This window comes from Canis lupus, chromosome 31 (assembly GCF_048164855.1).
Source record: "Canis lupus baileyi chromosome 31, mCanLup2.hap1, whole genome shotgun sequence".
Taxonomy (NCBI): domain Eukaryota; kingdom Metazoa; phylum Chordata; class Mammalia; order Carnivora; family Canidae; genus Canis; species Canis lupus.
In genome coordinates, this window is record NC_132868.1 from 31,794,279 (window position 1) to 31,808,751 (window position 14,473).

The 14,473-nt window shown below is 34.4% G+C and overlaps 1 non-coding gene across 1 annotated transcript; it reads right to left on the bottom strand.

Moving 5' to 3' along the window:
• Positions 1 to 12,326: 12,326 nt before the first annotated feature.
• On the bottom strand, positions 12,327 to 12,430 carry LOC140622498 (U6 spliceosomal RNA). The gene has a single exon (XR_012022256.1). It is a non-coding gene; the product is annotated as a U6 spliceosomal RNA (small nuclear RNA).
• Positions 12,431 to 14,473: the final 2,043 nt, after the last annotated feature.

Consider the following 14,473-nt stretch of genomic DNA (forward strand, 5'->3'; position numbering starts at 1 on the left):
AACCTCTAATTGTCACTTCCTTATTTAGTCTCAGAAATTTCCATTAGAAGAGGGCTTTGTATGTGATTGCAATTCTAAGGCTATCCAGAAAAGAATGATGTAGGATAATAAATGTCTTGGTAGGTTTACTACAATATTTGATAGAAATGTGCTCATTGGTGTATGTAATCTATACCTTTGATCTCATCTTTGAAAAGAAGAGTCAGTCTTGACATATATAATCCTGTTATCTCAACAACGATGAATATAAACTTTTTGGAAATGTTTTAAAATTATACTACTAAGTTAAAAAGAAATGCTGTCACTATCTAATCATGAGTCTAAATTTTTTTTAAAGATTTTATTTATTTATTTATTCATGAGAGACACAGAGAGAGAGAAAGGCAGAGACACAGGCAGAGGGAGAAGCAGGCTCCATGCATGGAGTCTGACGTGGGACTTGATCTCTGATCTCCAGGATCATGCCCTGGACTGAAGATGGAGCTAAACCACTGAGCCACCCGGGCTGCCCATGAGTCTAAATATGTGGTTAGCATTGTTTGAAGCTACGTGAATACATCTTTATCAAGTACAATTGTTGAAGAAAATTGTCACTTAATTGAAATAGAATAAATATAATTTTGGAATTCTTTTTCATCTCTCAGGTTCTACTTAAATCCATTCATCAAGAGTAAACAACTCTTACGACGATATAACTGTTGGAAATAAAATGATTACTGTTTTGAATAGGAAATGAGCTATTCTTCATTTTCCTTTCCCTTATACACAGAATTAATATGAGGAAATGAATCAAGTGCATGAGGAAATTCTGAATATACTTAAAATTGGTATCTAATCTCTTTGTCTTTAATAATTCATGGGAAAGCAAGTTGACACAAAGTATTTGGTTTAACTTGATTTCATGCATATAATAAAATTATGAGAAGACTAGTTTATTTCAGGGCCTATGAAATAAAACAATCAAAGATCAATTATTACTTGGGGTATTGGCTTCCCCATTTCCTTATTACTCATCACTGCCAACATAGTAGTCACTTGATAATTGTTTGCTGAAAGATTAGAATCCAATTACTCTCTGCCACTACGAGCCCTTATTTTGTGTTACTGCTGTCTGTTTTAAATTGCTATCAATATCACCAAGTGTGCTTTTCAATTCTACACAGAAAAACAAACCAAGTCTAATTTAAGAAGCTCCTTAGTAGGAAAGAACACACTAGGCACATTTCACTACTTAATATTTATCCATGATCCTAAACGAGTGGTTTATATTTACTTAAATTCAAGCAATAGCAAAACATGTTAATTACAAAATATCATCCTCCAGTTAAATATAATAAACATTGCAGGCTCTTGGTTACATTATCCTTTTCAGCTTGAATGGAAAATTCATTAAAAATCACATTGTCACAGTTTGTTATAAACGGGAAAGTTTTAAAGAAGTCATAAATCAGAAGTAAAACATGGCAATTATGCTGTTACTGTGTTCTGGAAGAAACCTGTGAAATATAATACCCACAGAATAGAATAACAGAAAGAAATTTTATCACATAAATGAAATCGAAATGACTGAAGAAAGGTTAATAAATTTTATTGATTTTTATAAGTATACATTACAAATTGTTTTCATTTATCTTTTCACTGGGAAACCAAACCCCTTAAAGGTAGGAAAAAAGCTAACAGAAACTTAACATAGAACATCATACATTTTATATGAAGAACCACATGCTTTTTTAGAGATATGAAGAATTGTCTTTGGGGGGAAAATACATAACTTTATACAAACTTTGGTCACATTAATCAGTGCATTTAAAAAATAGGCATATTATTAAAGTCTGCCAATTATAATAACATACCTAGAGAAAGCCATTTTACTAAATTGGTGTTGAAAATTGGTATGAATGAAAAACAACTTAAGTGGTACCTGAATTACCAGGAGAGCATAAGAATTAAACAGGGAATTCAGAATATCTCAAAATTTAAATTTCAAATGATGAAACTCCTTAAAAAGAAAGACTTGTAACTGCTAAAGTAAAGCAAGCTCTATTCGTTCTAAAACTAATATATATGCATCTTAATAATCCTGTCACTTTTATTATCTCTCACATTCATAATATCCTGTAAACTAAGTTCATTATTGTCATTTTAATAAGTGAGAAAAGTGAAGTCCATGTGAAGAAACTAGAGATGGAGCTGATGGTCAAAAACAAATCTTTTGGCTCCAGATCCAAAGGTAGCCTCCGAATTGGAAGAGTTCATTTTATTTTTATCTGTTCCTATGGTTTTCTGCTAGATTAGCTCTGACCAGAAGGTAGTATGAGATTTTGTTTCTTACCTTGGTGTTTAATGAATCAAAGGTTCAACAAAATTTTATCCACTGTAAACATACAATACTTGCACTTTATGTACTTATACTGTTCTTCAAAAAATAAACAAAAATAAAATAAAATGGTATTTTTCTTCTTTTTTTTTTTTTATTTAAAGGTTTTATTTATTTATTCACGAGAGATCCAGAGAGAAAGAGGCAGAGACACAGGCAGAGGTAGCAGCAGGCTCCATGCAGGGAGCCCGACGTGGGACTTGATTCCGGGTCTCTGGGATCATGCCCTGGGCCGAAGGCAAGCGCCAAACCCCGAGCCACCCGGGCTGCCCTAAAATGGTATTTTTCTGATTGCTCTTTCCATTCAGAGTAAATGTCAAAGCATTGATTACCTATCCCACCTCATCCCTCCTGCTTTATTTTTCTTCCCCAATGCATACCTTATTTTTCTTCATGTAACTTCTCACAATGTATTATGTATTTCATTCTTTAAGATAATTATATCACCCCACTAGAACAGGAGTAGCACATGCCAAGAATATTTGTATGATTCATTCACTGTTTCATCACTGTTACAACCCAAGCCTGCAACACACTAGTGCTCAATAAATACATACTGAATGAAGGGATGAATCAGTCAATTAATCAGCAATGGAGAAAAAATCCACATCATTGCATTGAACTCATGCTACATTCTTATGGTTCTAATATATTCTATGCAGTCTTCTATGAAAGCAACACTCACATTTCATTGTACTATTTTAATTGAAATTTTTGACATAATTACGTATTCAATGTAGTTGTAAGAAATAACATAGATTCCTTGTACACTTTACTCAATTTCCCCGAATAGTAATATTTTATAAAACTATTATATAACATTACAACTAAAACACTAAAATTTGTTCAATCCACCGATCTTAGACTTCACCACTTTTAACTTTATTCACTTGAGTGTGTGTATTTAGTTTTATGCAATTTTATCACACTCTGTGTTCATATATCCACTCCCACAGTCAAGATACTGAACAGTTTATCACAAGTCTCTCTCATGTTGCCATTTTATAAGCATACCTACCTCTTCCCACTGACGACCACTAATCTGTTCTCCATTGAATTATTATTGAATTATTATTTTGAAAATATATATAATCGGGATAAGGCAGTTTGTAACCATTGGGAATTGGATATTTTCACTCAGCATAATTACTTTAAGTTTCATCCAAAAAATAAATAAATAAATAAAAATAAAAATAAAATAAAAATAAAAAGTTTCATCCAAGTTGCTACATGGGTCAAGAGCTAATTCCTTTTTATTGATGTATATGGTATTCCATGGTACTTACAAACAACGGTTTGTTTAACCGTTCACCTTTTGAAGGACATATGGCTGTTTCTAGGTTTTGGCTACTATGAATAAAGCTGCTGTGAACATCTGTGTACAGATTTTTGTTTGAAAACAAGTTTTTATTTTCCTGGGGTAAATTCCTAGGAGTATAAATGTTGAATCATAGGGTAGTTGCATGCTTAGTTTTATCGGAATCTGTCAAAAATTTTTCTATAATGGTCGAACTATGTTGTTTTCCCACCAACAATGTGTAAGCGATCCCATTTATTCACATCTTTGCCAGCATTTTGTTTTGTTTTGTTTTTAGCCAATCTGTTAGGTTATGTAGACTTCGTAAGATTGTCTCTCTCCAAAAATCTGGGGATATGAATTATTTACTTCTGTATTTCAAGTACCTAACATACAGCCCAACATGTAGTGGGTCCTCAATAAATACTCTTTGGATAAATAAATAAATATGTTAATGAAATGAAAAAAGAAGCTTTTATACTCTAAAATTTAAAGTTTAATATATGTAAGTATTATATTAACAAACAAGTGAGAGCTAAAACTAAAATCTAAACTGTAATTAAAATATGTTGTCATACATATAACTAAGATAGGGGATATTTCCGTTATATTAATAGAATTTCATGGATATATTGTTTGAAATTATGATGTTATCAGCTGATTAAATTCCTGAAGGCATTCACTGCATTATAAGTACGTTGTGAAAAATAGCCTGCAATGTTACTAATATTGTTTCACGATAAAAAGATTATCCTAGGGTAATCACTATAGTTATTTCACAATGAATTCTTATTGAAACCGAACATAGTATAAGTGAATGTTTGTAGAGAAGATAACATCTCATAATGAGAAATTACAGCAACATTATACTATATTAGCAATAATAACATGTTCACCTCCCTTCACAAAGCAGGTCAGCTATTATATTATCACAGTAAATTACCAAAAGCTCCACATATAAAAAAAAATTCCTCACCATTAGGTGAGAAAATAGAATTTTGTGTTTAGTATTCATTTTGGGCAAAATACCCTTATTATCTGAAAATGTGAATTGGCATGGAATAGGCAGTGAACCAGCTGAACTCAAGGTTTCATTTCTTTTTAATTTAGGGGGGAAGAAATATGAAAGGCTCAAAATGAAATTACTTCATCAGAATTCACATTTGATTTTCATCTTTTCAGCTACCCAGCTGCATCAATGCTCAACTGACTGTACTCCCAGCTGCATTATTCAAGGAAGTTATTCAAGAAGGAATACTCGCAATATGTGTTAGACTGAGTAGCGAGCTAATTAAAAGAAATTCACAGCTGGATTTTTAGAAGGCTTTGATCTTAATTGTAAAGTACTAAAAATGCTTGTTGGTTAGATTTTGTTCCTTATACCCTAAATCTGTAGTCTTCCCTTGTAAGAAAATTGGTAAGAACTGTTAACGAATGAATGAATGAATGAATCCTTATCTCTGTTCTCTTTTTTCTATTAGAGCTTAACAAGCTATACATCGTATATAATTTCTTGCATTTCAAAGAGATCCCCTCCCCAGAAATAATGGTAAAAATGCAATGCTACATCCTCCAGGAAGGTTCTATTGCTTATGGTCAGTTAAGATTCTACATTTAAACACTATGTATTCTGAAAACTGTATTGCTCTAATTGAAGGCATAAAATACTTGCAGGTTTTTTGCTTTGGGCTTCTTTTTCTTCACCAAATGACAAGACTTTATCTTTGCTAATGTGTACTGTGTTAGATTGAGGCCATGTGAGATCTAATGGGGGTTGTGGGAAGATAAAGATATTAGGAGAATCTAAACAGAAAAATAACATGAAGGCAAATAGAATGCACAAACATGAAAAGAACATTGAACAAAAAAAGCTGAGTCCTAATCCAGCTTTGTCAATGACAAACAGTGTGACCTGTGAATCTGCCTCTTAGGTTCAGCACAATTTCTTCAACTGCAAATGTATAAACTGTGCAAGTTGGTGTCTTTTGATTACAGAAACAACATAGTTATTCCACAAAATTTGCTCCTACTGGCTTAAAGGGAAAAGGGTAATTTAATAAAATGGGAGAAAGGTGTACCACAATTAAACCAAAAGCAGGAAGTATAGTTGGGACTTGCACAAAACCGGAATCTACCAAGATATAGTTTTCCTAGAGCTACTTGATTTCTTCTCTCTGCTATGCTCTCAGTTTGATTCTGGTTTTGTTTGTTTTCTCTCTCTCTCTCTCTCTCTCTGCTTATTTTCTTCCTCTGCTTCTTGAGACAAATCCTCATTCTACTGCTGATACAATCTACATAGAATTATTGTTTTCTCAGTACAAACTCCAATTCCATAGACAACAAAACAGATTAGTTAAGTGTGAATTGGAATCTGCCCTTTTAAATCAACTAACATTGTGTATAGGGTCATATGTCTGTTCAGCAGAGACCCTGCTATCTATACTGAGAAAGGTATCAAGAGAATAGAACAAAGTGGTTGAGGGGGATCCCTGGGTGGCGCAGCAGTTTAGCGCCTGCCTTTAGCCCAGGGAGCGATCCTGGAGACCCAGGATCGAATCCCACGTCGGGCTCCCGGTGCATGGAGCCTGCTTCTCCCTCTGCCTGTGTCTCTGCCTCTCTCTCCCTCTGTGTGACTATCATAAATAAATAAAAATTAAAAAAAAAAAAAAGAACAAAGTGGTTGAACATATCCACCTCACTGAGGAAGAGATTATTTTAAAATTTTGGAGTAGCAAAATAAAAGCATTTTCTTTATGTATGTAACAATAAAACTGTTTGTTTTAAATTATGATATGCACATATATATTAGATTTAGAAAGTGTAATGAAAGGGGGCTTCTGGGTGGCTCAGTGGGTTAAGTGTCTGCCTTCAGCTCAGGTCAGCTCAGGTCATGATCCTGGGGTACTGGGATCAAGCCCTCGTGTTGGGCTCCCTGCTCAGGACGGAGTCTCCTTCTCCCTCTTCCTCTGCCCCTTTCTTCTTCCTTCTTTCTTCCCCTTCCCTATCCCTCTTCCCCCTCCCCTGATCCTGCTTTTGGTTGTGTGTGCATGCATGAGTTCACAGACTCTCTCTCTCCCTCTCAAATAAATACAATCTTAATTTTTTTTTAAAGTGTAATGAAATTAGAACTTTTGGAGAAAGAAATCACAAATTTTTTGTAGACTAAATTGCTTCTTATCTTAGGACTATCTAGTGAAATTAGTCTTACTTGTGACTTTCCAAATACAAAATTTTCTTTTCTTGGTTTTATTTGAAAATGAGCTATTGAGCATGTTTTTGATGATTTCCCTCTCCTGCAAAATAATCATGTAACAAGGAGTTAACCTTATAAAACTCACTGGATAATGATTGGAAAACAGGAGAATTTATATATTTGTAAATATTAAGCTCAGTGAACTGAAATCTTATTTCCAAAAATTGTCCATATTCTTAGGACATGGTTCATATATTAGTGTAGATCACCTCAATTTCCCCTTATAATTTATTCCTCAACCGGTTGATGCTACACTAAAGTGTCTGAATTTTGAATTATGCATTGTCAGTTCTTGAAGGAACTTAAAATAAGAATTAAGGTTTAGCCCTTTTAAATTTTCAAAAAGATTTTCTCATTTCACTAAAACCTGAATTCTATAAGGTCAATCAGAGCAATTTCTGTCAGCTGTAAATATCTTTAAAATGTCATTAAGTATTCTAAGATGCATGTAATTTGTTTAAAAATGACCATGGTGATGAAGCAGTGGGTTGTTTCCCTGTTAAATAAGGCAAAGTAATAATAATAATAATAATATGATAATTATTATTTACATTTGATATTGTTTTAATGTTTTCAAAAATATAAATTTGTTATCATCTAGTCTAAATTAATTATGTAAAGTAAAGAAAGGAACTATTATTCACTTTATATCCGCAAAGGTTCATAGAAAAGAATTGCCTTGCCTACACCCAGAAGCAAAAGTCACCTCAACTCTAATTTGAATTCACCATTCTATTTATTATATTGCAAAATCTAATATCCACTAATTTCTATGTATGTGATAATCATCCTGCCCATTTAAAATAATCCAACTGGGATAATATTTTGTCTCTAACAAGAGCAATAAAGATTGCTTTGGGAAGAAAATTATCATTTCCTTTCAAGCAATTTTCCTTAAAAAATCCTTAGAATGTAATTATGAAACCAAATATCCGTAATTCCTTTGGTGAATTATTTATGATTTATGTAAATTCTTCTTGAGCTTATTTAGAATTTTATCCTGAACTCCTTCTTAATGATATCCATGAAAGCACTGAACACTGTAATCTTTTATTTTCTCCATTTAATCCCAAGACCAGAGTTTTCATGCTGGAATTCTATGATTTGGAGATTACTTTCACATTTAACTCCACATTATATATTTTCATTCTTTTTTTAAATGCTAAATAATCAGGTTCTATTTTATTTGGACCAACTTTATTTGAGGTATGACTAGAGCCTGACTCCTAGCTCATTTTAAGTGTAGGAAAACAATTAAAACAATTAAAATTGAAAATTCTTGGGGATCCCTGGGTGGCTCACCACTTTGGCACCTGCCTTTGGCCCAGAGAGTGATCCTGGAGTCCCAGGATGGAGTCCTGCATCAGGCTTCCTGCATGGAGCCTGCTTCTCCCTCTGCCTGTCTCTCTCTCTCTCTCTCTCTCTCTCTCCCTCCCCCTTTGTGTCTCATGAATAAATAAATAAAATATCTAAAAAAAAGGATTGAAAATTCTTAAAATGTTCCTTGAGTAAAATACTAACTAGAATCCTTTTATTACTTATACTCACACAAAATCCAAGCAAATTTGTGAAAATGAAAGCATATTTGATTTCTCGAATTTTAAAGGCTGAGATTAAAATATTTACCTTATTGTACCTAATATTCAGAATGTTATTGCTACTAACTTTAACCCTCTTAATCTTCCCAAAAAGCACAGACGTACTTTATTTCAAGTTTTGCAAATAAAGAAAGCTTTAGTATATTTGTCTCTCTGTACAGCTAGCAAGTGGTAGAGCTGATATCTGAACACAGGCAAATCTGGATATTCTGTGTCTATTTTTTATTATTAGGATCTACTACTGGCCTTCAGTGAAAACAAGATGACTCGTAAGTGTTTTTCTGCTAGTATTTGCAATAAGTATAGACCCAGTGGCTGAGACCTATTAGAACCTGGCTAAAGGACCCTCTATCTGACAAGTAACATGACTCAGATGCTCCTTCTATAAATTTCTGACAGATGGAGCTTTATTCCATTGGCATCTAAGGACTTGACACTTTTGCCCCACTATCCATAAGTGTATCTTTTGTTCAAACTGAAGGCTCCTCCTGGCTTTGGATGGCCTGCCTTTTCTAAGCTGGACAAACAACTCAAAACACCAAAGTCAAGACCTTGCAGACCATTAAAAAATAAGTTGAAATAGTATCATTCAGGGGACCTCTAAATCTTCTTTGAGGCCAACAGTGGGGTATTTTTTAAATAAATATTCTTATCTTCTTTTGTGGACATTGTAAATTTCATAAGGAAGAATATCAGACTCCTGATGACAACTATAGAGTTAGTATCTAGATCGCAGTATCATGACTTGTCATGGAAATGGCAGGGCTAAGTTTAACTCCTGGGAGAGAATCAACCCTTCAACTGAGATTGGCTCTTTGCCTTTAGTCTCTGTTAATACAGTTAGACTAACAACTTCAAGTTTTACCATCTAACTAATTACATAAATAGTTGGCTAAATGAAAAATCGATCTGACTAATTGGTTGATCAGTTAGTTAACCTTCTGCAAGTAGCATTTCAACAACAACAAAAAATTCTCTGTTTAAATTGACTTCTCTAAAATTCATTCTGTGGTACTAGTGGCTTAAGCCAGAAAAGTCATCTCCTTTTTACTTTCCTAAAAGTAGACTATAAAAAGGAAATAAATTTTAAGTTTGTTTAAGAGGATAGATTAGTCACAATTCTAAGTGGTTAGCCACTTGGAAAACTGTAAGTTGTTCAGGCAGGAATGATATACTACTCTATCCAACCTCCTAACAGTATCTATAGTAAGCACAATAACTATGGGTTGAACTGAAGTGTTAGTGCACCAGTCCAACAGCATTTTTACAGGGAAAGACTGCTGGAAAAATGTGTAGTCTTATTTTCCTAGAGGTCACATCGCCAACATTATTATCTGATGCTCAAGATTTCACTTTCACATAATTCTAATGCACAAAAGAACAAAAAGATAAATTGCAAGTATATATATATTTATGCGTGTGTGTGTGTGTATGTGTGCGTGTGTGCTCTCTATAAGCCGTAAAACATGAGCTCAACATGCTATTGTACATTTCTACAATTTTCATCACTTTTCCTTCAGCTGCTGATGTTAAGGAATCTGGAAATGCTGTGTGATCTCTGGAAATCTGTAGTATAAGAAAGAAAGAAGTAAAATAAGCCATGGGCATGTTTACAGAATAATGCCATATTTACAGAAATTGGCTAATACAGTAGTTTTCCATAAAAGAAGTGGAGTATTTCTGATCCTTCCTTAATTAGCAAGTGCCTTCCAGCAGGGTTTCTCAATCAAGTGACATTTTGGAGCAGATAATTCTTAGTTTAGATGGTTCACACTGTGCACATTGATGTTTAGCTATATTCCTGGCCTCTGTCTACTAGATGCCATTGGCATTCCTTCCTTTAGAGTTGAGATAACCAAAAGTGTCTTCAGATAATTTGAAGAATTCTCTAGGGGCAAAATCACTGGTTAAGAACCACTTAGCTATACATAGTAGATTAGGCAAAACCAAAGGGAATAGTTTATTTTATGGTCATTCCCATCTAGTTTCTTGACTCTGAAACATTAAGAATGTAAGGTAGATATAAACTTCATAATATGCCTGTGGAATCCAGATGTGCCCATGATATTGCAGAGCTACCAGGGACTCTCCACTGCTGCTTGATGCTACAAGATTTCAAAAAAAAAATTTTTGAAAAAAAAAATATCATTATATTTATCATTATGTTTACTTAGAAATCTGAGTCAGTTTGTTACTGACTGTTCCCAACCTGGCTCAGACACACTCTATTTAAACAGAAAAATCAGCTGTTTTCCCAATCCTAGAAGAAGCCATCAGTCTGCCAGCAAGTAATTTTCTAGAAATTACAAATAAGACCACAAAGTTAATATCCCTAGTTATAAATTCTTTGTGGGAAGGAAAGGAAAAGGAATTCCTTGGAGTGTACATGAACATTTCTGATTGCTTTCATTTTGGGCCACAAGAGGTGTTCACTGTGAGGTTGTTCCCAGAAGATAGATTTGTAAACATACATGGTGCGAATGAATGTTTGTGCTTTTGTTATCTGACTATACATCCATGTCACAGTGAGTTTGCTTTGGGAAACAGACTCTGACTCTGAGATTTTAGTGCAGTGAGTTAGTTCATTAGGTAGTGCTGTCTGTGAGGGGAAAAGGAGGGAAGGTTGTGCAGGGGAAGAAGTTCTAGAGCTGGGATGACCTTACAGAATCATCCTGTATTAAAACAAGGGAGTTCTCTTGGGTGTACCCCTATAAACCAGTCATTGACCTTGCTGCCCTGCAAAAGGGGATAGAGATTTAGGCACGGCAGGTCTCAGTTGAGAACAATTCCTGGAGAGGGGTTGGATTGAGAGCTGTCAGCCTTCAGTGCTCCTGACAGCTAACTGAGCATTTCAGTTCTCACTGGGTGCTACTAAACTTACCTATTGATAGAGAAAATACTACATGACTAATTCTATAAATTTGTGGAAGTGCTGAGATGCTCCTCTAAGTTAATTCTGGGTTCAGCAATTGGTCTGGGAAATTTATTGGAGTTTGTATATTTTAGACAAAAGATAGTTTTCAGGACACTTGGAATTAGTGTTCCTTTCCTCTAATCCTTTATCAATACCTGGAAATGGATCTAGGTTTCCTGGAGTTTCTCTGAAATTCAGAGAAAAAGGCTGGAATAGTCATCACAAGGATGTAAGATCTATCATCACAATAAAACAACAGTCTTCTCATTACAGATTATAGCAGTGGTCTCAGAAGTTCACATGAATGACCGAGAAATGGTCATTCACAGAAAACTAAATCAGATTTTCCCAACCGACATAAGTAATAACTAAATAAATATTTTTTCTTCCTGCAGCAAAAATGACATCACATAAAGACAGAAATAAAAAATATTTTTAAAAAATCAAAATTATGGATTACAACTTAATTTTTTTCTATCAGCACATAAATTCAGAATAAGCACATGCAATATCTCACACAGGAAGAACATTAACTATGTCTTCTTTTATAGTGTGTGATTTCTAGAATTAGTTTTCCATGAGATTTTAGAGACTGAGTAAAAATCTCAAACAATAATACAATAACTACCTCTGAAAAATCATATTTAAATTTTTTTAAAGCCTCATTAAGATATTTTTCACATACAAAAACTGTATATATTTAAGGTGTACAACATAGTGTTATATGTATGCATTATAAATCACTACAATTTAGCTAATTAACATACTCATCATTTCTATATAGTTACCATTATAACTGTATACAAGCATGTGTGGTGGAAGATTAATTTAGGTTCTATCCTCAGCAAATTTCAAGTACACAATGCATTATTGTTAACTATTGCCACAAAAATATTCAATGCTTCAGGAATTTGTGTGTCAACATTGAGCAGGGGTCATGCTAATCTCTGAACTGTGTCAATTTTAGTATACATGCTGCCAAAGTGAGCACAAAAAAATCTTATTTTAAATGAGATTTTTAATCTTCATAATCTGATTAAGATAATTTATGCTTATCACCATTTTAGCTTGTTTCACTGATTATAATCATTTTGAATATCATAATAACCTCCACATTTTTAATTCTAAAATACATCATCTCTTTTAGATGGCATTTCTTTTCCTAAGTCCTTGTTTTGCTGATAGTGAATTGCAAGTATCATATCACACAAAAGAAAGGAAATCAAAAAATAAGGATATGGATGTGCCCTTGGGAGGCACCAATGAAAATCTTGGTTGTTTAAAACTCCCATTTCTTCAACTCTACCAAGAAATCTGGGAAGAAAAATATATAATATTAGCCCTTAGCATGCTTCTTATTCCCTTTATCTATCTATTCCTCTCTTGAGCTCTTGCTCTCTCTCTCTGTCCACCCATCCATCCATCCACCTACCTACCTAACCTACCTATCTGTTCTCCTCTGGTCATTCTCAAAACTTCTGTATGAGCAGATACACATAAATTAAGTTAAATTAATCTAAGTTAAATTCTCCATAGGTTTCTAAGTTAAAATTGTGGAGAATGATAATCAGAAAATAAAAGATATCTTCCCTGCATTATTCCTCTCTGAGCAAAATGATGCAATGTATGGAGGAAGAATAGAAATAACTTGAGTTCTAAAGGGAAATGAAAATTATGAGAGCAGCATTGATACATATATAAATCATTCCAATTTTTCTTCTAAGTGTACAAGTGGACCCTCTACTGTAGACAGGAGCAGACTGCTATAAACAGAGAAGTCCTCTGCTCTTGAGCTACCCCCAAGCTATCTACGTAAGCACTAGAGAGGATTAATTTAAGGAAATAAAGATTTTATTAATTCACCTTCAGCTAGTTTAACATTGAAAGCATAGGTTGTTTCTTCCCAACCTAGGGAGTGATCTGGCTTCCCATCTCTCACTGGGAACACCCTCCCCTCCCTTCTGTAGTTATCTTCATTGCAGTAAATCATCTCTTTACTATACTCTTTCTTTATCCACCGCTTCGAAATTAAATGTTGGCCATGTGACTTAGGTTAGTCAATTTAAGGAAAAGTGACATGTGTCTCCTCCAGTAGAAACTTTGAGAGCTAGGTGTATAGTTTGCCATATACTCTTTCCCATGTCAGGAGACCAAAAATTTTCCAGATAATGAGGAAGACAGGAAGCAGCACGCCTGGATGAATGGAGTATGAGCAACACTTAAACCTTTGTTATCTTAATACGCTAAAATAGTTTAGCAACTTAATGCAGAAGGGGTCAGATTTCAAGAGAGGATGAGGAATAGGGAACACTGTGTGTGCAAGGGCCTACTGACTTCCCTTTACACAAGAGGTAACTCTTGTTAGTTTTATGTATGGGAGGAGGGGGGAATTGGCTGAGCTTACTGATTCTATATCCTTATGAAATTCCTCTAGTATTCCATCCAGGATGAACATCTCTCCCTACACACATAATCTAAGTTTATGGTTATTGAAACCTCTGGCAAACATATCCCAAGGCGACCCAAATGATTCTTACTTCTGTGTTCACACTTTTATGTAATCTCCTGTTGAGTGGACAAGGGACTTAAAACCATATTCTAAGAACAGTATGTGGCAAAGGAGAGAAGATATCATTCTATTAATATTAGTTTATATACTATAGGACTCCATTTTAGCAAACTGGTGCTAGATACTTTCCTTGGAGGGTTGAAGTAAGCAGTCAAATTGAAGAAGTCATGTGATAAGGAACTGTGGGCTGCCTCTAGAACCTGAAGGTAGACTCCAGCTGACAGCCAAGAAGGGGCTGAAGCTTTCAGTCCTATTAATTGCAACTGAATAGATTTTGCCAAAAACTTAAGTGAGCTTAGAAGTAGATTCTTCTCCAGTCAAGTCTCCAGACATCAATGCAATCTGATTGGCCTGGGAGCCTTGTGAGACTCTTAGTGGAGGCTACAGTGAACTGTGCCTGGGCTCTTAATCCATGAGAAATATGGGATAAATAAACCTATACTGTTACAAACTATTAAGTTTGTG